The sequence below is a fragment of the Mesocricetus auratus genome, unplaced genomic scaffold, assembly GCF_017639785.1.
Source record: "Mesocricetus auratus isolate SY011 unplaced genomic scaffold, BCM_Maur_2.0 Super-Scaffold_100025, whole genome shotgun sequence".
NCBI classification, from domain to species: Eukaryota; Metazoa; Chordata; class Mammalia; order Rodentia; family Cricetidae; genus Mesocricetus; species Mesocricetus auratus.
In genome coordinates this window covers 2,068,894-2,094,263 of record NW_024429206.1, presented here as the reverse complement: position 1 = coordinate 2,094,263, position 25,370 = coordinate 2,068,894, and the positions used below count along the sequence as shown (strand labels likewise).

The following is a 25,370-nucleotide window of genomic DNA, read 5'->3' as shown; positions in this document are numbered from 1 at the left end:
CCAAGGTGACACAGAGGGAGGTGATGCGGGAACCACAGACTGACCATGCCCCAGGTGACTGACAGGGACAGGAGACACTGAAAGGGGGAAGGAACCTTGGAGACGGAAGAAGAGGCAGGGCCAGCAGTGACTTGTGGCAGCCGGAATCAGCATGCCCCCCTGTAGGCTGAACTGTCTACAGGATGGCAACATTGCCCTGGGCTTCTCCCGGATGCTAGGGCTAAGAGTAGAGCTTCTCTGGGGGACCTCAGGACACCCACAGGACACAAGTCTGAAGGCACCAGAAAGCAACAGTACTCACGTGTGGCCCGGAGCATGGGTGCTGCCCTCTCCAAGGATCTATCCACCTTCATTAAGACCATTTGGAGAGGTATTGACATGCCGTGATCACAATGAAGCAAAAGGATAAAGAACAAGAAACTGTCAGGGACATTTAGACTTTGCTGGGCAGGCCTGGGCTTTCCAGGCAAAGCCAGAGACGTCTTTTCTGTACCCCTGTGTCTCAAGGCTACCATGTGATTTTACCCAAGAACTTGAGGTCTGCTGGATTTTTTGTTTGCTGAAATACAGGACAGCACTCAGCAGGACCCATTGGGCTAGATATTGGCATCCTGTGGTGCGTGGCGGCTGCTGGCTGGCCGTGGGTTTGGGCAAATACAGTACCCTGAGCTGCAACAGCAAGAATTTGACCTTGAGCAGCATGGGCAAGAAAGCCCACGTCACCGAGTGACAGATGCTGCCTTGGGTCTCCAGCAAGGGTTCACCTGCCCTCTTCCGGCTACTGGTGCTCTCTGCAGTCCACCCCTCCCAGTCTGTGGCCGAGCTGCCCAGTTTCTTCCTCCGTGGTCACCAGGCTGTCTCTCTTCCCCTTTTCTGAATCTATCAGGACACTGTTTATCTTTCCGGGTCCCTCCTGGATGACCCAGGGTGGTCTCACCTCAGTCACTTGGAATCAGCTTCATTATGTCTACAAAGACTCACGTCCAGACTTGACCTCCTGCTTCCCAGGATCAGGGCCACACCTGTAATCTCGGCACTTAGGGGGTGGAGACAGGAAGATCAAGAGTTTAAAAGCAGGCTTGGCTACAGAGCAAATTCAAGCCAGCCTGGGATGCACGAGACTATGGTGCAAATTTTTTTTTGTTAAGCTGGATGCCTTCAATCCCAGTACTCGTGAGGCAGAGGCAGGCAGATCTTTGAGTTCGAAGCCAGCCTGGTCTACAGAGTGAGTTCTAGGACAACCAGGACTACACGAAGAAACCTTGTCTCAAAAAAATTATTTTTTATTTTTATTTTTTTTTGGTTGTAAGCCTAGCCTTGAAGGGCTGAGCCATATCTCCAGCCCCTCAATCTTCCTTCTTTTGGGCTGCCGTGACCAGCCTTGATATGAGGGCTGATGTCTGGCCTTACTGTATCTGGATGTGTCATGTTCAGGTGATGTCCAGGGAGGCCTGCTCTTCTCTGGAGGGAGATGGGGCGGGGGTAGATCTAGGGGAGAGGGTCGGTGGATGGGGTGGGAGAAGAGGGAGGAAGGGAAGCTTGGATCAGGATGTACTGTATGAGAGAAGAATAAATAAAAAGATATGCACATCCTTTAAAATTTGTTGTTGCAGAGGGAGATGGCTCAAGGACTAAAGAGTACTTACTGCTCTTGCAGGGGACCTGAGCTTGGTTCCTGGCACCCACAGGGTGGCTCACAACCATCAGAGACCCATCGTACACCCTCTTCAGACCTCCATGCCATCAGACATGCGGATGGGCTACATACATACACCCAGGCAAACGAATACTCATGAAAAGTGAAATAAATACTTCTTTTTTTTTTTTTTTTTGGCTTTTACGAGACAGGGTTTCTCTGTATTGTTTTGGAGGCTGTCGGTCCAGACTGGCCTCAAACTCACAGTGATCTGCCTGCCTCTGCCTCCCGAGTGCTGGGGTTAAAGGCGTGCACCACCACTGCCCCGCCTTCTTTTTTTTTTTAACAGCTTCACTTTGATCTGGTTTCGTTTCATTTTGCTGAGGCAGGTTCTCCCTTGCCTTGTAGCTCAGGCCTACCTGGCACCTATCTCCCTTCTCAGTCACCTATGTGCTGGTTTTATAGGTGTGTGACACAGTTCCACCCAGCTGACTGTTACTGTCCCCCAAACACCCACGCTAGGATGTTAACCACAAGACAGCAGTGCTGGAGATGGGAGCCTGGGGAGGCTATGGAGGAATGCTTCCTGCATGTCCCCAAGAACGGAGCAGCGCAAAACAGAGAAAGAGCCAGGACAGAGGCAGTGAAAGGAAAGACAGGCAAAGCCTGGAATAGAAAGGAAAGGAAGAGAAAGGCACAGAAGACAGAGACAGGAAGTGGAACCACCCCCCCCTGGAGTTGCAGGTCACAACAGGGATGTGGGGGACTAGGAAAAGAGAAGATAACTGTAGTGGGGAACACAGCACCCCAGGAAAGCACTGCTGACAGGTAATTCCTTTCCCTGTAGTGCCGAGTTGGTAATACTTCCTGGGGTAGTATCTACTGTAAGAGTATTAGTCTTTATTCATAGCATTGTAAGAGTGGGGTAGTGAGAGCAACCTTCCTCAGGGTTCATACAATTGGGGGTTACATGATAAACCAACTAAAAGTCCGCCTGACTCTGGGGAGATGACTCAGTCTGTAAAGTGCTCATCATAAAAGCATAAGGGCCGGAGTTTAGATTCCCAGGACCCACATAAAAAGTCAGGATGAGGGGGTAAATGCCTGAATCTTTAATGCTGGAGAGGCAGAGACAGGAGGATCCCTGGAGTTGGTTGCCAGTCAGTCTAGCTGAATAGTGAGCTCAAGGTTTAGTGAGAGATCCTGGGACTGGGGCTAGAGTAACGGCTCAACAGTTAAGAGCACTGGGTGCCCTTAAGCTCATGGCAGCTCACACCCATCTGTAGCTCTAGCCCCAGGGGTTCTGATGCCCTTGTCTCTGAGTGTCCAGTATGCATAAGATGCACAGACATACATGAATAAAACACACACACACACACACACACACACACGTACATAATAACTATACTTTTAAATAAGGAGGTGAAAGTAATAACTTAGTGATTAAGAGGACTCCTTCTTGCAGTAAAGGACCCAGGCTTGGTTCCCAGCACCCAGATGTTGGTGTACAAACATCCATAGGCCCAGTTCTAAGGGATCCAATGGCCTCTTCTGACTTCCACAGGCACTGGGCACATCCAAAGTAAACATGTATACATGCAATCAAAACACTCATATGCATAAAATAAAATTTTTAAATCCTTTAGATTTAAAAAAAAAATAAGGCCTTCATAAGATCAAGCAAGATGCCCAATGTTGAGCTCTGGCGTGCGTGCACACACACATTCATACACAGGCACACATGTGTTGCTGTTCTCTATCCTGTGACAGCAGAGCTCTGCCAAGCAGACAAGCCTTGCCTCGTTCAGCTTGCTTCTGCAAGTAGCAGAAAAGAGCTAATATGAATGAGCACTCTGCCCATCAAGGGAGGGTGCACGGGAAGACTGCCCTGGGAAGACTGAATGTCTGAAAAACAAGCTCTTCCCCCGGATGCTCTGGTGGGACCTGGAAACAGAGAGATTTCCTTATCTGTGTCCTCACACCATCTCTGCCGTGTGGTCTGAGCCTGCAGCCACACCACCTCCTGCCAGGTAGAACAGTGACTGGCTGCAGAGACCCCCATGCTGAGCACGCTGGGGCCCTGCTCCACATTTGGTGGGGATTACAGGAGATTTGTTTGTGTTTGATCTCTTGCCCAGCAGTCGATAAAATGTAATTAATTTAAAAACAAGATTCACAGCTTCTGTCCTGCACACTGGAATGCACTTGGTGAGCCCGGGAGACGCTTGCGCTGGCTCTGCTAGAATCAGCGTGTATGCGTGGCAGGCCTTGCTTCTACCTACATAAGAACAAGACCCTCTTTTCTGCAGCTGCCAAGTTAAGGCAGAGTCCACTGGGGTGGCAGTTCCCCAGCTGGGATGAGGACAGAGGTCACAGATACCTGTGAAGCCCCAGGACAAAGTAGGATGTGGATCCAGGAAGCTGCAGAAGGACATTGTGGCATGTGGACGGGGGATGAGATCGGATGTCTGGTATACTTGAAGTCAGCCAGGTTCACAGATGGATTCAAATGAGTTCAACAAGCAACAGGAGAGGCGTGCTGGCAGCAGACCAGGCTGCTACAGAAAAGCAGGAGTCTTGAAGGGAGAGTTCCTAAGCAGGGCACCAGCACTGCTGCTGGGCTCTTGAGACTCGGGGAGCTGTGGTTAGAAAGCCATGTTTCTAGGGCTAAGAGCTACAGACTGTCACAATCAACAGGGTCACTCATCTTCCCGGCTAGGAGACTAAACCCCTTAGCTTCAAAATACAACAGAGAAAAATGAGATTTAAGATTGGTACGAATTTGGTAACATTTAAACCAGGAGTGAGGAGCACCTGATGCCAATCAGGGTGGGGCTCAGGCCATAGGCTTCGGACTCTTAGTTACACCGGCTGAGACTATACCACTGCCACCTGCCCAGACATCTGCTGGGATTTACTGAGGCCCAGCCAAGTACAGTAATAGAAAGACTGAGCAAAACGTGTCATTCTCAGGAGAGCTGACCGCCAGGATTAAGCATCAGAAGCTGCAGCACAGCTCTGGGGCCTCAAAGTCCCAGCAGAACGTCACACCTGCCTCTGTGGTCCAGTCATGAGGTCTCCTGCGAGATCCACCACCCCATACCAGAAGAAGGCAGATCCTCAGAACAACCGTGGGGTTGTTCTCCTGCACCCTGAAGCCTCCTAAGACTAATTGATGGGATGCTAACCGAAGGAATCTGAGTTGGGGCAAAAGTAGGAAGCAGCTGCAATCTCCTGGCCAGGCCTACAGTGGTATACCATCCAAGCTGTCCCTCTCTGCTCTAAGCCACAGTCCTGTCTCAGGCCCCCAGAAAGGGCTAAACAGAACAAAACAGACCGTTCCATGTCAACCATAGCTTAAAAGCATAAGGAAGCATAGAGAACACTGTAGTTCTGAGGTTTCCTGAACCTTGAGTGTGAAGTGTCCAATCCCATTGGCTACAGAAAGTTCTGCTTCTAGCTACCTACCTCTGAAGCCATGGAACATTTCCAGGGGATGGGGTAAGGGGTTCAGATGGGCTTCCCTGACCCAGCCACGGACTGTTGACATGATTGGGCCATTGTGCCTTTGATGAGACTTGTGTTTTGGGGTTTGTTTTTGTTTTGTGTTTTGTTTTCTTCTCTCTCTCTCTCTCTCTCTCTCTCTCTCTCTCTCTCTCTCTCTCTCTCTCTCTCTCTCTCTCTCTCTGAGACAGGGTTTCTCTGTGTAGCTCTGTTTGCCCTGGAACTTGCTCTGTAGACCAGATTGGCCTCGAACTCACAGAGATCCGCCTGCCTCTGCCTCCCGAGTGCTGGGATTAAAGGTGTGTGCGTGCCACCACCACCTGTCGAGGCTCACTCTTAATGACAAGGATGATGGGACAGCCATTCTCAATGTCACAGTCCCTAAAACGCCATGGAGATTCTCTGTTTGCAGAGGCAACACCCCAGAAGCTGAGAAGAGCCTGGGTGACAGACTGAGACCGGCTTAGAAAGTGACCTCAAGCCTCTGAGAGGACTCCAGCCATGACCTTAAATCCAGCTTGTAGAGTCCCTAGCAAAGGACTCAGTTGTGCCCAACCTCTGACTGTGGACGCTGGGGATGAGAAATGTGACAGATTTGGGGGCTTTAAAACATGTGACCTGTAACTAATACAAATGAGGGTGGTTGTAGAGTGTAGCCTTCCCTGCCATCCGCCTGGGCGCTGCCACAGTTGCAGTCCCCAAATAACACAGGACACTATATTAATTATGAAGCTGTTAGCCATTTGCTTGTTTCTTACTGGCTAGCTCTGACTTAAGTATTTAACCCATAATTGTTAATCTAAGTATTTCTCTTACCTGAGAAAAGTGTCCGGACCTCTTACTCCTCTGGCGGGCTACATTGTGTCTCTCTCTGCCTCTTTCCCAGAATCCTCCTTGACTCCTAGTCCCACCTATCTTGCCTCTCTATTGGCTTTATTCAACAACCAATAAGAGACAGATTTACAGAATGTCATCCCCAATCAGGTGGTTCCCTGAAGAAGGACCCCACACACTCCTGGCCCTCAAGGGTTCACAGCCAGGACACAAAACCAAACAAACAGGCAGCAGAATTCCAGGGTAGTAGGAGACCAGCTGGGTACAGAGACCAGAGGGATATGGGGTGTGGTGATGGGGAATGGTCTTCTGTGTAAATGTTTCTCTTATTGGTTAATGAATAAAACACTGATTGACTGATTGGCCAGACAGGAAGTGACGCAGCTGGGCACAAACTTGCCACTAGCAAACTGTAGAGGTCTGGAGTCTGTACAGACAGGAAGTGACGCAGCTGCATAGAAACTTGCCACTAGCGAACTGTAGAGGTCTGGAGGTCTGTACAGACAAGAAGTGACGTAGCTGGGCAGAATCAGGATATAAGCAGGGACAAACAGGAAATCACTCTCTTCTCTGCAGAGACACTGAGCAGTCATCATGTAGCAGGCAAAGGAGTTAGAGGTCTGCACCCTTCTCTGGTAAGATAAATCCACGTGGAAATACTTAGGTTAATAGAAATGGGTTGATAATTAAGACAGAGCTAGACAATAAGATGCCCAAGACACCGACCAACAGTTTCATAATTAATATAGTGTCTGTGTGTTTATTTGGGGGTAAAGCAGCCGCAGGACCAGGCTGCCAGGACAAAGAACAATCCGTAACAGCATGGAATCTGGAAGAGGACCCAAATGGGATCTGCTGAGCCCAAGAAGGCATCAGGGCTACTCCAGCAGGGGCTCTGGGTGGACAGTAGCCAGGGTTATAAGCTTCAGGGCCTGGGAGCAGGGCTCAAGAAAGCTGAGGGCCATCTGAGCAGATCTGCAGGCCAGGGCCAGCATGGAATGGGTCTGCAAGCACCAGGCTACTGCTCACTCTCTGACCCACTCACAGCCTTGCAGGCTCCAAACAATACTCCACGGCCGTGGGAAGTAAAGTCACCTCCCTGTTCTAGGAATCACATTTGTCCTCAGGCGTCAGGGACATGCCAGCTTCCCCTTCCTCTGCAGAGCCACTAATGTCAAAGGAATGATGAAGGCTCTCCCTCCACAGACTAGCGTTAAGGAGGAAAGAATCACTGCGAAGGCGCCATGACTTTATGAAGACACATTGCTGAGGTGAAGTGTACTGGAGCAGAAAGGCCAAGCCGTGATGGATGAACCTAGTTCCACGCGGGTGGGGCTTGGGAGGGGGCACCAGCCATCAGACGCAGAGCAGACAACCTGGGCTGGACGTCTGGGGAAGGTGTTGGGTGCTAGTGTCCCCGTGTTGATAGATGAAAGGAGGGGAGGGTCACCCTAGAGACACAGGAAGGGGACATGCAAACCAGGCCAGACCACCTCAGAGAAGCAAGGCGGTTAAAAGATACCGGTGCCAGCAGGTGGTAGGGGCGATGTAGCTCTGCTGAGGGAAGTGAGTGGGTATGACAGCCAGTGCTGGATTCGAGACTGGAAGATATGTGCAGAAAACTCATTCTCCCCTGAGTATCTGTAGAAGAATCTGCCATACAACTCTGGGGACTGGACAAGTGTCCTGTCCACAAACTAGGACAGATCACAGGCTGCATGCAATAAGCTGAGAGCCATGAGGAGGCCCTAAAGATGTGCATCCAAAAAACTCTCATGGAGGGGCTGAGCCATGAGAGCACTACTTTATTGGGGGATGGGTGGAGCAACCTGGAAGGCAGGGAGAAAGGAGTTCACAGATTGGAATTCAAAGAGCTTCAGGGAGCCATTGGATGCTCTCAGGCCAACATCAACGGTTCTCAAAGCTACTGAGGCTGAAACCTAGACCACTGAGGCCTCCTTGCCCTCTGCAGGCTTGTGCTCCCTGGTAGCCTCTGGAGAGCCTCTCAGTACTAAGAGAAGGCCATGAGCCATGAAGGTCATATCCGATCTTCCCCAGATCCTAACTGCCAGGGCTCCAGGCTTTGTCAACAGATGACATTCTTTGGGTTTGCTAAGAAAAGTCCTTCATCCCACTTCAGTGACCTTTCCATGGACAAGAGATAAGCCAGGGCTCAGTAGGGTAGGCCGTGGGAGTGAGCTGTTGGCTCAAATCTCCATATTCACAGCCTCCTCCAACAATTTCAGGAAGTGCCCTGCCCTGAGCTGTCTATGTCACATGTTTCCTGCCCCTCATGCCTAAGAGCCAGGATCTATTTGACCCTGTACTAGGAAAACCAGGGCCCATGCAGTGTAACTGAAGCAACCGAGGTCCCTGACGCCTCCACCCAAACCCTACCCAAGGACTGCCAATGTCTAACTCGTCTGAGAAATCCAGCCACAGCACCTGGAACACATGGATGTACATCATGCCCACCTGAAAGGACTCCTGGAGGTGGGAAGAACCCTAGAAAAAGGAGGGAAGGCAGCCGCGCCCATGGGTCCATGCCTGCTGCTTCCCACTGCTGAATCTTGGGCATAAGACTAGTGTGTCTCCGCCTTTAATCCCAGCACTCAGGAGGCAGAGGCAGGCGGATCTCTGTGAGTTCGAGACCAGCCTGGACTACCAAGCGAGTTCCAACACAGCCTCCAAAGCCACAGAGAAACCCTGTCTCGAAAAAAAAAAAAAAAAAAAGACTAGTGTGTCTCTTGGATTTGGAGTGTCCTTGTTCCCCTAAACCTTCACCATACTCAGGGAACAAAACTGTTAGAGGGGTCCCTGTAAGTTCGTGCTCCAGGCCCTGGTGCACATAGGTCAGCTGGGATGAGAGGTCAGAAGCCCTGGAAAGGTTCTGGTAAGACCAGCAATGCAGATTTGAAGGTTGACTAGCCCAAAGGCACTGTGCACCTACCCTGGTTAGTTAGAGGCATCCTTGTGAAGTACACTTGCCCCAGGTGAAAACTGTAGCTGAGGACATTCTAAAGGACCTGTCTATGACTTGAGTGCAGGAGGAATGCCAAGGTGAACTGCTTTCTCTGACTACAGAGACATCCTCACTCATACAAGGTCTTGGCTTCACCTGTATTGGAGAAGACCTGGCAGCCTCTTGTAGGCCAACTGAGGCCTGGGCTGAGCTGAGCAACCACTAGGGATGTTCAGGACACAGGTGCACTAACGCTGGATTTGAGCAAGCCTGTCCATCACGGAAGGGAGGATCCTTCCATACCCACCTCCTCAAAGTTCACCTCCTTCCCTAGCTCAAGAAAACAGGGTTTGGAGGGCAGGATCACCTTCATGACGGCATTTGCATTCTTCCAGGGTACACAAATTAAGCCAAGCCTTGATATTGAAATGCCCACTGCTAACCACAGGGCCTTTCCTGCGGTTCTGTCCTCCCCCAGACAGTGCCCACTTCAGTGGGAGTTTTATGCAGCAGGATTAGGGTCACAGGCTAGGTTCTGAGATACTACGGGATGTGGAAATCTTTAGAGTTCCTTGACTTATAGAAGCATTCCCCCAAATGTGCTTCCGGCTTCACATAGCTTCTTGTGTGTCTGTTGATACAACTTCCCATGACTTCTGGGTCAGAACACGCTGCTTCACTCTGAATTCATCTTAAGTTTCATCTGTAATGATTCATGCCCAAAGACTGCCACACTCTGAAGTAGAAGGTGGGGCTTCAGCGTGTCCTTTAAGTCCCTAACAGAGGTGACACCCCCTATGATGACTGAGTTGGGATTGCTCACCCATTCCAAATGACAGAGCTCAACATGATTCTCATCCCCTGGGTCAGGATTAGGATGGAGCCTCCAAAGCAAGGATAGCAGCCTGGTGATGAGCCTACCAGGAACTCCAAGGTAGGGCAGGACCTCCCCTAGCTCAAGCATCAAGGTTGGACAGGGACCTCTACATTAGGGCCTGGCCCCTTATGCACCAAGCATCTGAGGACCTTGTCCTTTCTGTCAAGATTGTCCCAAGATACCCATCGTAGCCTCCTGGGAGCCAAGGCCCCTCCAACCAGCTGAGCCACTATTTCTGGGGCAGGCATGGATGGAGTTTTGTGTCTTTGTAAAGTCCTTGAATGTCTATATCCTATGACTAGGACTGAGAAGCCCCAAGCACATTCTATGTACATACACGCACGTGCGCGTGCTTATGCATACACATAGTCCATCAATTAGCTTCCCAGAACAAAGAAAATCCACTTTAAGATAATTTGCTGCCTAGATGCTGAAACAGCGAGTGATTTTTAAAGGGCACCTTCTTTTAATTACAAACAAAATGAAGTGTTGCCTCTGGGCCAATGGCAGCAGCTTAGAGAAGAGATGTAGCCACAGGCCCCATGATGCTCATGTCAGCTGTCTGCTTTATGTGAGGTTCCCAGCTCTGCCAAGAAGACTGCCTGCCTAGGAAGCCAGGCTGTGCAGGGATGTTGGGCGGGCTGTGGGATGTCAGAGCGGGCGTCAGGTGGGGTCTTCAATGTCATTGTAAGCTATGGGTATCTACTTGGCTCTGGGGTAGGTACTAAGGTGTGGGGTGTCCTCCCCACTTGTGTAGACTATTTCTGGTACATTTCATGTCCTCTCTCTGAAGAACAGAGGGACTTCAAGGACATTAGCCAGGTCTAGGCTTCTGAGCAACTGGAGATCACAGCCCTAGGGTGGCTCTAGAACTATGAAGTCCATGCATTGACCTCGGCATGTCTTTCTGCCAAACCGCAGGGATAATGGGAACCTCAGAGCTGGATGGAGCCTGAATGGCTGTCTGGCTATCTGCTCATCTGTACAAGGAACAAAGAAGCCCTGAGTGAGAAGGCCCAAGAAAGTGCCTGGAGGGGCTGGAGAGATGGCTCCACCCTTAAGAGCACTGGCTGCTTTCCCAGAGGACCCTGATTCAATTTCCAGCACCCACATGGCAGCTCACAACTGTAACTCCAAGATCTGACACCATCACACAGACATTCATGCAGGGAAAACACCAATGCACATAAAATAAAAATAAATCGTTTTTAAAGAAAGTTCCTGGAACACAAGTCCAGTGCTCATTCGCAGGGCCTCAAACCACACAAAACAGAGATCTCTTCACTTTCATGTAATGTGTGTGCAATTAATGAAACAGAAATAACAAAAAAGAAAGAAATAACACACAAAGAAACAAACAAACAAAAACAGGAATTTAAAAAAGAGGAAGGACCACACATCACAGCCGGGAGCCTGAAGAAGTCCATGTTCTTGTTGCGAAGCCCCCTACCTGCCCTCCAGCTGCTCCGGAAGTCAAGCCTCTGCTACTCACATCTGGCCTGTTGTCAGCTTGAAAGGCAGGCAACCCCCTCCCTGCCTGCCTCCTGGCCAGGCTTCTTGGGCTGGTATGAAAGGTGCTGCTGTCACCTAGTGGCCATATCTGGTTCTACATGCCTGGAGTTCATAGGTTCTTCTCCCCTTACCTTTCCTGAAGGTCCCTGGTGCTAACTCCATACCCCTAGAAGAGAGTGGCATTGGCCTGCTTCTGGCAGATCACAGGAGTTGTTGAGATCTCAGATTTCTTGCCAGCTTCCCTATCTGTCCAGAACCTGGCCCAGGCCTCTACCCACCCTAACAGTTTTAAAGAAAATTAGGATTCTTGTTTCTAGTTTGAAGGGAACATACAGGGACCCTCCTCTCCCAACATCTAACTAGAGATCTACTCCAGGGGAGGAGAGCTGTGCTGGCCAGGCCTTCCTCTAGAAAGACACTGTTCTGGTCTCCAACCTGTCCTTAACTGGCAGCATCCAATCTGTTTGCTGGTTGCACAGTCACAAGCAGGTGAGAGTTCATCAAAGTAACAGTGTGCAGTCCTGAGCTGCAGGCCAAGACTCAAAGGAAACATGGCGTTCTACCTAAATGTCACCTCCATTTGATACTCTGAAGATCCTGCTGTGTCTGTTTGTTTGTTTCCAGAGACAGGGTTTCTCTGTATTGTTTTGGAGGCTGTCCTGGAACTCACGCTGTAGACCAGGCTGGCCTCGAACTCACAGAGATTCGCCTGCATCTGCCTCCCGAGTGCTGGGATTAAAGGCGTGCACCACCAACACCCGGCTGTGTCTGGAAAAGTGGGTCTGAAGTCCTGGTGAAGACTGGCTTTGGCAGGATACCACATGGGCCCCATCCATGTTATATCAGGAGGGAGGACAGTTCTCAGGCAGGTCAGACTGGCCTGGCACTTACAATACATACACACACCACATATCACACACTTTACATACCACACACATTTATATCACGCACACATACCATATACACCCTCATCACACACACACTGCAAAACCTCATACCACACATCACATATACCACACACATCACACAAGCAAAGCTACCCTACCCACCTGGGCAAATTATTGCTTTAATGAGTAGGTATTACACTTGCACACTCTGTGAGAGCCTCAGCCTAGGATACAACAACCACAGAACTGAGCACCTGGGGCCCAGCTGTGTCCTGGGGCAAAGACTACCCTTTGTGGGTTCCATCCTGGCCCTTGGCAGAGCCCAGCTCAATATGGGAGTCACAGAACATGAAGCTTTCAGAGATGCAGGCCTGGTCTAGGAGGTCTGCATCCCTAACTCCCTACCCAGGCAGCAGGTAACAGTGATGCTGCTGGTCAGAGGGACCCCAGATGCAGATGGTCAGGCTGATGAACGGGGAGGAGGGAAATCTCAGTGGCTGAGACAGGCCTCAGTGGTCCCCTTGTAAGCTGTTCCGTCCTGCTTGTATGAGTTCAAAAAGAGGGAAGGGCAGCCTCATCTCCCTCCAACAACCCTTCACAAGCCCCACGACCAGCTCTCTACCTGAAACTCAGGTCACTGCAGCTGTATGAGAAGCCCAAGACAGACAATGCCTGCCATGTTGGGTCCTGGCCATGTGCCTTCTGATCGTGCACTGCAGCTCTGAGGCTCTGTCTCTGTCCATGAGTTCTGGGGGCTTCAAGTCCTTAAACACAGCCTAAGATACCCAGATACCAGACACACCTGGAAGGAACTGGAATCTAGCTAGTCGGCAGGACTGGATATGGCTGTCTCCCAGACCCCTCCTTTGCTCATCTGGCCTTTGAAGAACCTCCTGGCCCATTTTCATTTGAGAAGTCAAGAGCTTCCCCATGCTGAGTACAGAGTGGAAGGCAACAGCAGAGCTCGTCAGCAGGGAGGACCTGGGGATTCAGATTCAAGAGAATGTCTGGGGAGATGAAGTCAGTTCAGAGGTCTGTGCCGGCCAAGGACGGTGGGCCTCGGTTCCCTCTGCCAGGGGAAAAAATAGTCTCTAGGAACCTGGAGAACTGAAAAAAAAAATTGCTGTTGTCGAAAAAAATTCCACAAGAGGTCAGAAGAGGGCACCAACCTCCTTTCCACTGCCCAGCCACACCCAGCAATGCAGGGGTGAGGGGTGGGGGATACCTGCTGGCTCACATGTCATTGCTCCTCCCCCTTCCCCTCCCCGGTGTCCTTGCCCATCCCTGGGACTCAGGCAGCAGGAACTTGGCTTAATAAGCACCATGACAGGATGAAGGACATCAAAGAGCAGCACCCTGACACCCCAGAAGCCCACCAGTACCTCTGTTCCCCTCCTGGCTTGATTCCACTTAGGGAAAGCCTTGGGGAGGAGCTGGGGTGGGGGCATTGGGCTCGTGGGGTTCCTCAGTCCTGTGCGCAGAGCCTGCTCATGGAGTTCAGGTCATTCCCACCATGAGCTATTAGACTAGTGGTTCTCAACCTTGCTGGTGCTGCGACCCTTTAATAAATTTCTCCTGTTGTGGTCACCCCCAAGCATAAAATTACTTTTGTTGTTACTTCATAACTGCCATTTTGCTACTGTTACGAATCTGACATAAATAGCTGCGTTTTCCAATGATCTTAGGTGATTCCTGTGAGAGGGTCCTTTGGCCCCCAAAGGGATGGCAATCCACAGGTTGAGAAACGCTCAGACAAATGCATGGGAGAGTAGAAGATGGAGACCTGTAGGAACTGGAGGCCTGCCACTTCCTGGGAATTGGCTTCTTCAAGGCTAGTGTCACTCGGGCTTCTGAGAGCTATAATGAGGTGCAAATGTTAACCCTGTCAGCACAGCCGCACCCCAGCATGAGCTGGGGAGGAGGGGGGCCAGGGCTCACTGTTGCTATAACCTTTTTGCACACTGTGACAATGTGTCCATTTAACCTCACCTGCCTAAGACACCTTTCAATTGGTTTAATAAAGAGCTGAATGGCCAACAGCTAGGCAGGAGAGGAGAGGCTAGGCAGGACTTCTGGACAGAGATAGAACACTGGGAAAGAATCTGAGATGGGAGATTTGCCAGCCAGACATGGAGGAAGTCATATGTACGGTACTGAGGTAACCAGCCACTTGGCAAAATGTAGATTACTATATAAGTTTTAAAAGCTAGTTGGGAACAAGCCTAAACTAAGACCAAGCTCTCATAATTAATAAGAAGTCTCCATGCCATTATTCAGGAGCTGGCAGTCCAAAGGAGTACCTGCTGCAGCCCACGGGACATTGCCTCCCTGTAGACCTGGAGAGTTTGCTAACACACTGGATGGGAAATGGAAACGGGGAGGAAAGCTGAGCGTGGAAACACACACCTGTAATCCCTTCATTCAAGAGTCAGGACAGCTTGAGCCACAGTGTAGAACCTGGCCTTTTAAAAAGAAAGAGAAAGAGATGGAGTGGAAGAGGACCTTGCCCCATGCCTGGGTAGAGAGAACCGTAAGGGCAGACTTGCGACAGGAAGGTGGGGAAGCGGGTTCTGAAGGATGTGCAGGAGCCTGGTCAGGGGTGTGCCATCACAGAACAGCAGTGAGACCAAAGGAGAGAAAAACGAGTTGTGTGACTCATCCCTGATTCCAGCACCCTCAGGCGGAACCAGGAGATCTCCAGTTTGAGAACAGACTGAGCTACAGCTGGATTTTAGAGGCCCTGTCTCAAAAAGGGGAGGGGGCAGGCATGGTGGCACTTGGGAGGCAGAGACAGGCAAATCTCTCTGAGTTCAAGGCCAATGTGGTCCAAGGCCCATGTGGTCTATATAGGGAGCTACAGGCCAAAGAGGCTTCGTGGTAAATCTCCGCCTCAAAAGTGTGGGGGCGCTAGAGAGCAGGTTCAGAGGCTAAGAACCCTTGTAGAGGATCCAGGTTCAGTTCTCAGCACCGGCATAACAGTTCACAACCATCTGGACTGAACACAGACAGCTCCACACTTCTCAAGAGCTGGCCAATACAGCACCATCCAAGCACCAGACAGGCAGAAGATAGAAGCTAACTGGCCAGCTCAGTGCAGATCAGGATAGCTTCTCTTAGGCAGAAGGCCAGGTATATACACCATGCCCGGCTGAGGTTGGCCAACAAATGTGGGAACTGCCTGTGGTGACAGGTGAAGGCTCTGCCACTCCCTGGGACAACTAACACATTTGGTGTCTATCTCCCACCTATAAACTGGTCCAGCAGAAGTCCCTGCTTATAGGACTGAAACGTGATTGGTATTCAGTTTGGACTCACATGGAAATACCCAGAGTCAACTGGCTACAGACATCAGGAAGCCCCAGAGAGTACATCCTCCTACAGGGTACAGTAGTTTCCCTTCCTGCCAGTCAAGTAAGGACACAACCCTTATCAGGGAGTAGAATGTGACATGTGTCAAGTCAGGGGGCCTCCCAGTGAGTCTCCTTCAGGTCTAATTGGATTTTGTTGTAAAGAGATAAAAAGCTGTTACTTTGTATCAGCAAGACATCTTTTTTCAGGGGGATGGAGTCCGTGGAAGGGGGAAGTTTGGATAGGGGTGGAAGGAAAGGGCTGGGCAGTAATAGACTTTGGAATAAAATCCTGACAGATCCAAATTGATTCTGAAGCCTGAGAAAATTGAGTGCAGAGGAAATTAGATTTATGCACTGTAAAATGTAACTGCTTCTTGGTATCTACCAAAAGTTGTTAAAATGGTAATCTTTAGAGATGTATGGAAATGGTGTGTGAATAGGCCAATGAACCATCTGGGGAGCATGCTGCCTCTGTGGAGACACTCACACACAGCACGACCACAATGAGTAGCACACAACTAATGTTATAGATTTGTTCAAAGCATGTAGAAGTGCCAGTTGAACCAAAGGCTCCTGGTAACGTTCCCATTTGTATGTTCTCAGGAATTTTGGGACTGTGAAGTTTTACCTTTCCTGCTTGGGGTGTGGAGGACGGACTCTACTGCCTCAGCTGGACACAGGTTACTGCTCAAGAGAGAACCTGTGATCTGCCTCTCTGTTGGGGATAGAATCCTGGGGAACACGTATTCCTAACCCTCTCACCAGAGGAGAGTCCGCCAGCTTTGCAACGCCTCCCCAGACATCCCCCATCTTGCTTTTGTTTTTGTTTTTGTTTTCATTTCTGAGGGACCTAGAAAATCTGGAGTTTGGGACATGCCTGTAAAATAGCTTTGGATCTTTGTACCATGAAATAGGAGTAGAGAGACAGACCCCTCCCCCCATCCATGTTATGAGACTGGGTCAAGCTGGGTAATGCCGAGCTGTGTAACAAATAGCCCCCCACAGTACACTGAGCACATAAAGGTATATGTCTTACCCTGCCACGGGTCAGCAGGCTACCTTTGCTCTCTGTAACTACTAAAGACCAGAGACCCAGGCTGACAGCACACTCCCAGCCAACAAGCAGGTCCACAGCCAAGCCTAATGTCTGGAGAACAATAAAAGATGGCCCTCTGTGTGTCTCACAAAGGAGACCAAACTGTCTGTGAACAGCTCTTATAACTCCTCGGGTCAGCATCTAGACCACGCCTACTCCCTCTGCCCAAATGAGATGGCCCCCACCCGTGGCAATGGAAGTCAATGGGACTTGCATTTGATAACCTGTCACAAACTAAAGGCTTGGGCTCCACGCTCATAGCTGGTAGCCCTGACCCCATGAGGCATTTGGACTTGGGCCTGTGGGGAGCTTACAACAGTTTGATGGGGCCATGAGGGGAGGACTCGGATCTGATACAGAGAGTGCTCAGGCAGGAGGAGGGAAGGACCAGAGCCACCCCACCCCATCTGTCTCTTTCTCCCTCCGTGTGTGTCTTTATCTGCCTCTATTCCCGACTCCGTCTCTCCTCTCTTTCTCTCTTCTCTCTCTCAGTCTTCTGTTTCTGACTCTCTTTATCTCTGTTCTCTCCCACCTACCTCCTCCCAACCCCTAGAACCATGGGACATCGATGCCTGATGTTTACAGCTGCTTTCTCTGTGGTGTTATAGTACACAGCCTGAGTTGGGTAGGGAAGACGCTAAACCAACCCAGTCTGGACTCTTCCTTCGCTGCCTGAGCTCCGGCTCGCCATGAAGACCTCCTGTTGGTTGTGCATATTGCAGAACCTGAAGGGATCCGTTCCCCTGCTGTGGCCTCCATCTCTCTGTGAAAATCACTGGCTCATAAACTCACCAGCTCTGGGAAAGGGAGAGACCAGAGGTGGGAGTTGCTGTACATCAGACACTGCTCTAGGCCTGAGGTGTTTGGCAGGGGAGAAAAAAAATCACGGGGCGGGGGGCCTGGATCCCTGCTCTCCTGATTGCCTATGCCCTGGTTGCAGAAGGGGAGGCAGCAGAGAGTCTGATGTCAGCAAGTTCTTGAAGAGTTGGAGGCACGTGGGTTTAGCAAGGTAGGGTTAGAACGATCCATAGGGAAGCTGTCATTTAAAGTATGTGAGAACTGAATGATGCAAGGGTCTTGGAGAACAGCATCTCAGCAGAGGGACAAGCCAGTGCCAAGACCCTGAGACAGGAGCAGCTGGGGTGTTCAAACAACAGCCCAAGGCAGCTGGAGGAAAGAAGGGAAGGGGATAGGGACACTGGACGCAGGAGGGGTGGTCATAAAGACACAGTCCGTGGGATGACACTGTGAAGCATGAACAGAAGACAAACGTGAGGTGATTGGGTCTTTTTGTTTTGTTTTGGGTTTTTTGTTTGTTTGTTTTTCGAGACAGGGTTTCTATGTGGCTTTGGAGGCTGTCCTGGAACTCACTTGGTAGTCCAGGCTGGTCTCGAACTCACAGAGATCCGCCTGCCTCTGCCTCCTGAGTGCTGGGATTAAAGGCATGCACCACCATCGCCCAGCTGTGATTGGGTCTTTTAAGGAAACTTCTTTGGCTGCTGGAGACACATCATGGGGTACAAGATGGTCAGGTACTAATAGCTCCTGATTTAACAGCATTAAACACATAGGAATCATCTCACACATTTCAAGGATTAGGAACTAGGTTGGGTCCAGCTAGATCCTCGAGTTCAAGGTTCTGGTGTCAGCTGGGGCTGCGGTAGCCTCTGATGGCAGCTGGGGGAGGACACATGTCTCCTCACACAGGACAGCTCTCAACTGGGTCACTGCCTGTGGCCCCGAATGAGAGTGCTGGGGCAGGAAGGCAGAGCCCTCCTTGGGATTCTGTTTGTCAGTAGTAACACGAGCCCTCTGCCTCCTGCCTCCTGCCTCCCCAAGGACCACCAGAGGGTGCAAGCACCAGCAGATGGAGTGGTGGGGCCACTGAAACTGTGCACCAACGACAGTGAAAGCAGAGTTAGAGAGCAGCTCTACTGCACTGGTCCACGCCTGAATGGTGGCAGCGGTGGGAAGCAGCCAGACAGGCTTCTGTGTGTAGACCTGGCTGTCCTAGAACACGCTCTGTGGACCAGGCTGGTCTTGAACTCACATAGATTTGCCTACTTCTGCCTTCTGAGTGCTGGGATTAATGGTGTGTGCCACCAGCGCCAGGCCAGACTCTGTATGTTTCGATGCCACATACAACAGGGCCTGACTTGCACGTGAGAGGTGTCCACCCTTTGGCATAAAGATTGGGTTGTCACAATAGGAGACAGAAACAGCCTAGCCCCACCCTGGAAAAGGGCCACTCCCATGCAGAAGAGTTAGATGGGAGGAGTACCCTAAGCCGTGTTCTGCTTGACAGAGGCTGACAGAGCTCTCAACAGAGAGACACACAGCCAGCTCAATACCCAACCCTAATCAAAAGCAGCCCTCCTGTCAGTAAATAAGGAAATCTCTACCAGGGGCAGACTGCCAGTGCCTGAGCCCCCGTCCAGCCCTAACCAGTCAAACCTCCCACTAATTGCTTTAGGGAAGAGGCAAGGCAGAGGGCTCCTAATGGGGTTTTAAGGATAGAGACAATAGCCCCACTCCAGCTGTTGCCCGGGGCAACTGCACAAAGGGCTTTAGCGCAGGCTGAGATTGGATTACCCGCCTGTTTATTCATCCACACACATTTATCCTGAACCACCCAGGGTGAAGGGGGGATTTAGCAGCTGTGTCACAGCCCATGCATGCAATGAAGAATTTATGTGGGAAACATGCAGGCAGATGACAGGAATTCATCTCTGTCAGTTCCCACTTCCTCTATGACCTTGTCTTTCAAAGCATCACCTGAGCTAATCTGCTCGGGATCCAGGAGACAGACAGAGAGGCTAATTCTTTGAGAAACTGAGTCATACGTAGATTTAGTTTCCAGGGCAGAAATTTAAGGCAGAGTTGGCAGCATACCATCTTCCCCAAGGGATGCCCTCCTTAGGAACAGGCAATCCCGGCACTGCCCCACATAAGACAGTGATGCTCCAATCTCTCTTCCTGTGCTTGATTGGGCTTCCCTAACTTCAGGTCAAGATGCCAGGACCTTTACAGGTCTGCAAGGCCTTGGTTTACATTTTCCTAGGTTACCTTCTTGCACTAGCATAGCAAGGCACCCGCCACTGCTTGACATCAACTAGCAACCAGTCTCCCGGCCCACCTTGTCTTCTCACTCTAGAAGTTCCAGAAGTCAAGGGAGGAAGGAAAGAGGGGGATGTCCACATGGAGTGTGTGCAGGCAGGAGGCTGATACAAGCTGGGAGGTAGCAGGCGGGCCCTATCGTGGCCTCTCAGCCATGGGTCTGGGTTAGCTGGGAGGAATCAGTATGGGATGGGAGCTCTCAGGCCAGACAGTACCATGGAGTTGTAGAAAGCATACCCTGGTCAGACTGAGATGCACTCTGAGAGTCCCAAGGAGAATGTGGGTACTCAGCAATCCACCCTGGATAGAAGGAAGAGATCAAGTTGAGGACAGTGTGCCCTGTGTCATGGCCAGAGGGTCTATGCAGCTTTGTCCAATGCTCCTCTTAATAGCAATACCCCAATTGGAGAGCAATATCCCAAAAGGACTCCATAGAGGTGAAGGAGCCGTGCGGGACCCACCAGAATGGGGCTCAGAGGTCTCATTTGAGCAACCTGCAACTAAATAGTAATGTGGGGACATCTCACCTCCAGCCATTCGGCCAGGGCCTCTTGAGCTAACAGGTGGCCAAGGACTGGGTAAGTATGTGTGGTCCTTCTTCCTGAGAACTGTTCTAGGGTAAAACACAGAAGGACCCAGGGTCCTGAGGCTGTCATTCAGCTGAACTTTGTCCCACTTATATGGGCCTCACTGTGTTGCCGCAGTACAATACTGAGCAAGTGACCTAACCTGGCACCTGGTTTCTGCATATGTAACGTGGGGGTGATGGTAAGACCACTGTCAAGGCCGGGAGGAGAAACGAAATCTCTCATGCAAGGCCACCTCACCATTCTTGTCGCCCAATTAGGATAGACAGACACCCAAGAACAACTACACAGTACCACGCTAGAATCTGCAGCCTTGGTGTTCTCTCCAGCAGACCCATCAGGAGGCAAGTTCTGAAGGCAGGAACCCAGAAGTCCGTAATGTGAGGTGGGCGAAAGAAGCAAGCTGTGAGGAAACCAGGAGCCTGAGCCTAAGGAGCAAAGCAGCGCTCATTCACCCACAGCCTAAGGAGCAAAGCAGCGTTCATTCACCCACAGCCCCTGTGCTACAGCAAGGGACCAACCACGGCTGCCTCACGAGGTCTCCTGGGTTATGACACACTCCAAATGAAGAACTCCCTTTTGGAAATACTACAAGAGAAACAAGCACAGCTGTGGACTACACAGGGCCCAAGAGCCAGAGGACATCTGCTCCAGGGTCCGGTAAGGTCAGCTTCTGTGTCTATCCGACCTCACTGTGAACTGAGGTCCGCCCCCAGCAGGCCTGAGCCGGAGCACTGCAGGCCAGATACAACGAAGATAGTGATGACAACAGTTTCTGTGAAGCATCCCCACTTCCTCAGATTTAGTACACAGCAGACACTCAGCATACGTGAAGTAATTGTGTTTCCAAACCAGCTCTGGACCAGCAAGCCTTTGTTAAACCTTATCACCTCAGACAGCCTTAGGTGTACCACATAAGCAAAGACCCATTTTCTTTTCTTTTTTCTTTTTTTTTCGAGACAGGGTTTCTCTGTGGCTTTGGAGGCTGTCCTGGAACCCACTCTGTTGACCAGGCTGGCCTCGAACTCACAGAGATCCGCCTGCCTCTGCCTCCCGAGTGCTGGGATTAAAGGCGTGCGCCACCAACACCCGGCGCAAAGACCCATTTTCAAGTCTACCTGCTCCACCAAGAACATCACCCAGCATACACCACTAAAATGGGGGCAGAATTCCTCTCTTGAGGGTGGGTTAGTCTTTGAGGTGCCTAGGCACACAGACAGGAAGGGTTAGGCCATGCACAACACACTGAGCCCTGGGTGGTTACTCATGGAACTCAAACCAAGAGGCAGCTAGGCATTGTAACAGTGCCCCAGACCTTAGCACAGTGACTCCATGATTAAAGTGCTATAAAATACAACATGTAGGACTGGAGAGATGGTTCAGATGTAAAGCTCTCTCAGAGGTACTGAGTTCAATGCCCAGCAACCACATTGTAGGTCACAACCATCTATAATGAGATCTGGGTGCCCTCTTCTGGAATGCAGGAATACATGCAGACAGAACACTGTATACATAATAAATAAACAAATCTTTAAAGAAAAAAACAAAAAAAATACAACATGTAGACAGCACCACCTGCCAAAAAGAAAACAAAGACCTTATCCATCCAAGTTCATAGTTATGGGAAAGTCTCTAAACAACATATGAACCTTGGTTTTTGGCTTCTGGCTAACTGTTCTTGCTAACTGAAATATGTCAAGCCGCCAAATGGTGTTTATGCTTAAAAGCTACCCTGAGAAAGGCTTAGAGCTACACTGGAGTCCCAAACACCCGGTGTAGTTACTGACTAGCTAATAAAGACTTTCTATTGACTTAACCCATGTCTGATCAGTCTTCTCTGGTGCCTACCCCCACAACAATTATAGGTACCCTTCTATGTCCCTGGGAAGTTCTGGGAAGCCAGCATGACCCACAAGACACATGAGCCCTCAGATAACCTCAGCACCAAGCCCCTGAATAGCAACAGCTCCAGCCAAGGGGAGCAGATGAGCTGTCACCATAATAGTCAGCTTGTATGGGGATTTGAGGTACACTAAGTGCCAGCATAGTTTTGGGGTGGTTTTCTGGATAATCTGGTAATTGATGTGTATCCCAGGCTGGCCTCACACTCACAGAAATCCACCTGCCTCTACCTCCCAGGTACTGGGATAAAGTCAAATGCAATCACAGCTGGTCTATAGTCTATCTGAGGGAAGGTTTTTTTTTAAATAGTTTTGTGTGTGTGTGTGTGTGTGTGTGTGTGTGTATGTGTGTTACATGTTTTCAGTGCCCACAAAGTAGCTGAGTCCTGAAGGAGATGTTAGAGCCCCTTGAGCTGAAGTTACAGGCGGGAATCAAACTTGGGTCCCCTGGAAGAGCAGAAAGAACTCTTTTTTGTTTTGTTTTGTTTTGTTTGTTTTGTTTTTCGAGACAGTGTTTCTCTGTATTATTTTGGAGACTGTCCTGGAACTCGCTCTGTAGACCAGGCTGGCCTCGAACTCACAGAGATCCTCCTGCCTCTGCCTCCCGAGTGCTGGGATTAAAGGCGTGCGACACCAACACCCGGCCAGAAAGAACTCTTTAACAGCTAAGCCATCTCTCCAGCCCTATTCTGGTTTGTTTTGTTTTGAGATATGGTCTTATGCTAGCTCACACTAGCTTCAAACTCACTAAATAAACACAAATAACCCGGAACTTCTGGTTCTCCTTCTTCTACCCCCTAAATGCTAGGATTACAGGGACAGACTACCATGCCTGATGAATTCAGAACTCCCCGCTCCAGAGACACACTTCTAGATGTGTCTAGGAGAGCATTTCCAGAGAAAACTGTAGAATAAAGAACTATCCTGAGCCGGGCGTTGGTGGCGCACGCCTTTAATCCCAGCACTTGGGAGGCAGAGGCAGGCGGATCTCTGTGAGTTCGAGACCAGCCTGGTCTACAAGAGCGAGTTCCAGGACAGCCTCCAAAGCCACAGAGAAACCCTGTCTCGTAAAAAAAAATAAAAAAATAAAAAAATAATAAAAAAATAAGACCCTCTCCCAGAAGTTCCACTAGATTTTAATAGGATTGCATCATTAACTTTCCTAGAACCACATTTTCTCCTGGGTAGAAATAGTCTATTACCTTGGTGGTAAAGCAGAAACCTAGAGAGGGACAGCAAGCTGAACCCCTTAACCATCCTACAGACATAACCTGTTGGGTCTAGCCTCTTCCAGGGACAGGGGAGAGACTGGAACAAAGGCCTGTAAGCAAGAAGTGCAGCTATCCAGCGGTCACTATCCTGTAGACCTCTCCATTGCTGGTAGCCTCCATGGCTTCCTGGGATGCCCAAGTGGGGTGAGTCAGAATTGGCTGAGCCCAGGACCAGCAGCTCATGCCTCTTGGAGCTGTAGCCAAGTGGTACTGAAGGGCTGGGCTGCTGTACCCTAGGATTCTTGAGGGACTCCACTAAACCTTTCCTCCACCCTGCCAGCACGGTATCTGTGTTACCTGTCTCTCACCACTTTCCTCTCCACATAACATAGCAGGTTTTGCCTTCAGGGGACCCAGGAGATGTATCCTTACAAGTGTACACATAGCTTGCTGCATGGATACAATGTCACATACCCACACCCACATGAACGCTGTGTGCGCACACTCTTATGTGCAGGGGAGAAATGGCATAAGCCTAGTGCTCCCTAGTGCTCTGCTGCATCAGGGCCTGGCCTACCTGATCCTCCTCCTTTTCCGCTGGGGGTATCTATTCTCGTCAGGGTAAGCATAGCAACCCTCATCTGAGCAGGATCCTGGCTCCTCGCAGACTCCATTGCTCACAAAGGCCCACCTCCAGAGTCTCAGACGGATCATTGGTGCTTACTGTGGTGCTGTTGGTAACACAGCAGCCCTACCTACAGGAAGCACTCAAGGTTGCTGCTAATGGACTATAACAACAGTGCCTGGTGATGCAAGGTAGAGCTGGCCACTTGACTGTGTCCATGATACTGTTTCCTGCTCCCTTACCCAATCCTCTGCCTGCAGGAACATTCTCCCTGGAAAAGATTTTAGTAAATACTACAGGGTAGGACAAGCGAGGGGGCTCCATCCTAAAGCTCCTACCACTGTGGCTGCCTGATTTTCACCCTGAGCTGCCTGGAGCCTGAGCTACCACACAACAAAGGATGGGTAGGAAGGTCACAGGAGAGACAAGAGGAAGCTCTAGAGGAGCTGCCTTATCTACGAGAACAACTCCCACATGGACCTTTATCCATACAGCCTGGGGAGCTTATGGGTTTAACTTTGGGAATCCTTGCCATTCTAATATAGTAATCTTTGAGAGTTCAACCTAAGGGATTTTGAGGGCTCAGGTGGGGATCTCTGAAGGCCCAGCCTAGGGACTGTCTAATGGTATTGTTTAATAACAACAGTAGCTGAGAGCTTTACATTCTGATCTTCAGGCAGCACACAGGGGGGGGGACTGGGCCTGGGGTGGGCTTTTAAAACCTCAAGGCCCACATTGACATACCACCTCCAACAAGGCCACACCTCCTAATCCTTCCCAAACAATTCCACTAGATAGGACCAAGCATTCAAATACATAAATACATGATGGAGATGACTCTCATAGGAGAGCCATTCTCATTCAAACCACAAGGCAAGTGTGTGTGTGTGTGTTTACTACAGTGCAGTGGGGGGCAGTCAGAGGGTAACTTTCAGGATTTGCTGCCCCTTCGTGGGTCCCAGGTATAGAACCTTTACCAACTTAACCATTGCTTGATGACCCATCTTTTCCACCTTTTATTTTGAGATAGGGTATTACCAAGGGTATTACCAAGTTGCTTAGCCTGGTCTTAAGCTCACTCTATAGTCCAGCGATCCTCCTGTCTCAGTAACTGAATTTCTAACCTCCCTCCACTCCCAATACAACCCACTGGACTTCAATGAGCCCCTTTTGTTTAACCTTATAGTCAGCTAAAACTATTGAGTTGTGGTTATTGGTTGTGTAGTTCCTTTCTCCAAGTGCCTATAGCCTCCTTGGTTTGACACACTCAC

General features: G+C 50.2%; 1 long non-coding RNA gene across 1 annotated transcript in view; it reads right to left on the bottom strand.

The window, feature by feature from the left end:
* Nucleotides 1-24,165, bottom strand: part of LOC121134020 — a 33,653-nt gene extending 9,488 nt beyond the window's left edge. Inside the window, exons 1-2 of the long non-coding RNA XR_005871021.1 lie at nucleotides 24,052-24,165; nucleotides 302-1,036 (exon numbers count right to left, since the gene is read on the bottom strand). This is a non-coding gene — a long non-coding RNA (uncharacterized LOC121134020). The remainder of the gene's footprint in view (nucleotides 1-301; nucleotides 1,037-24,051) is intronic.
* Nucleotides 24,166-25,370: the final 1,205 nt, after the last annotated feature.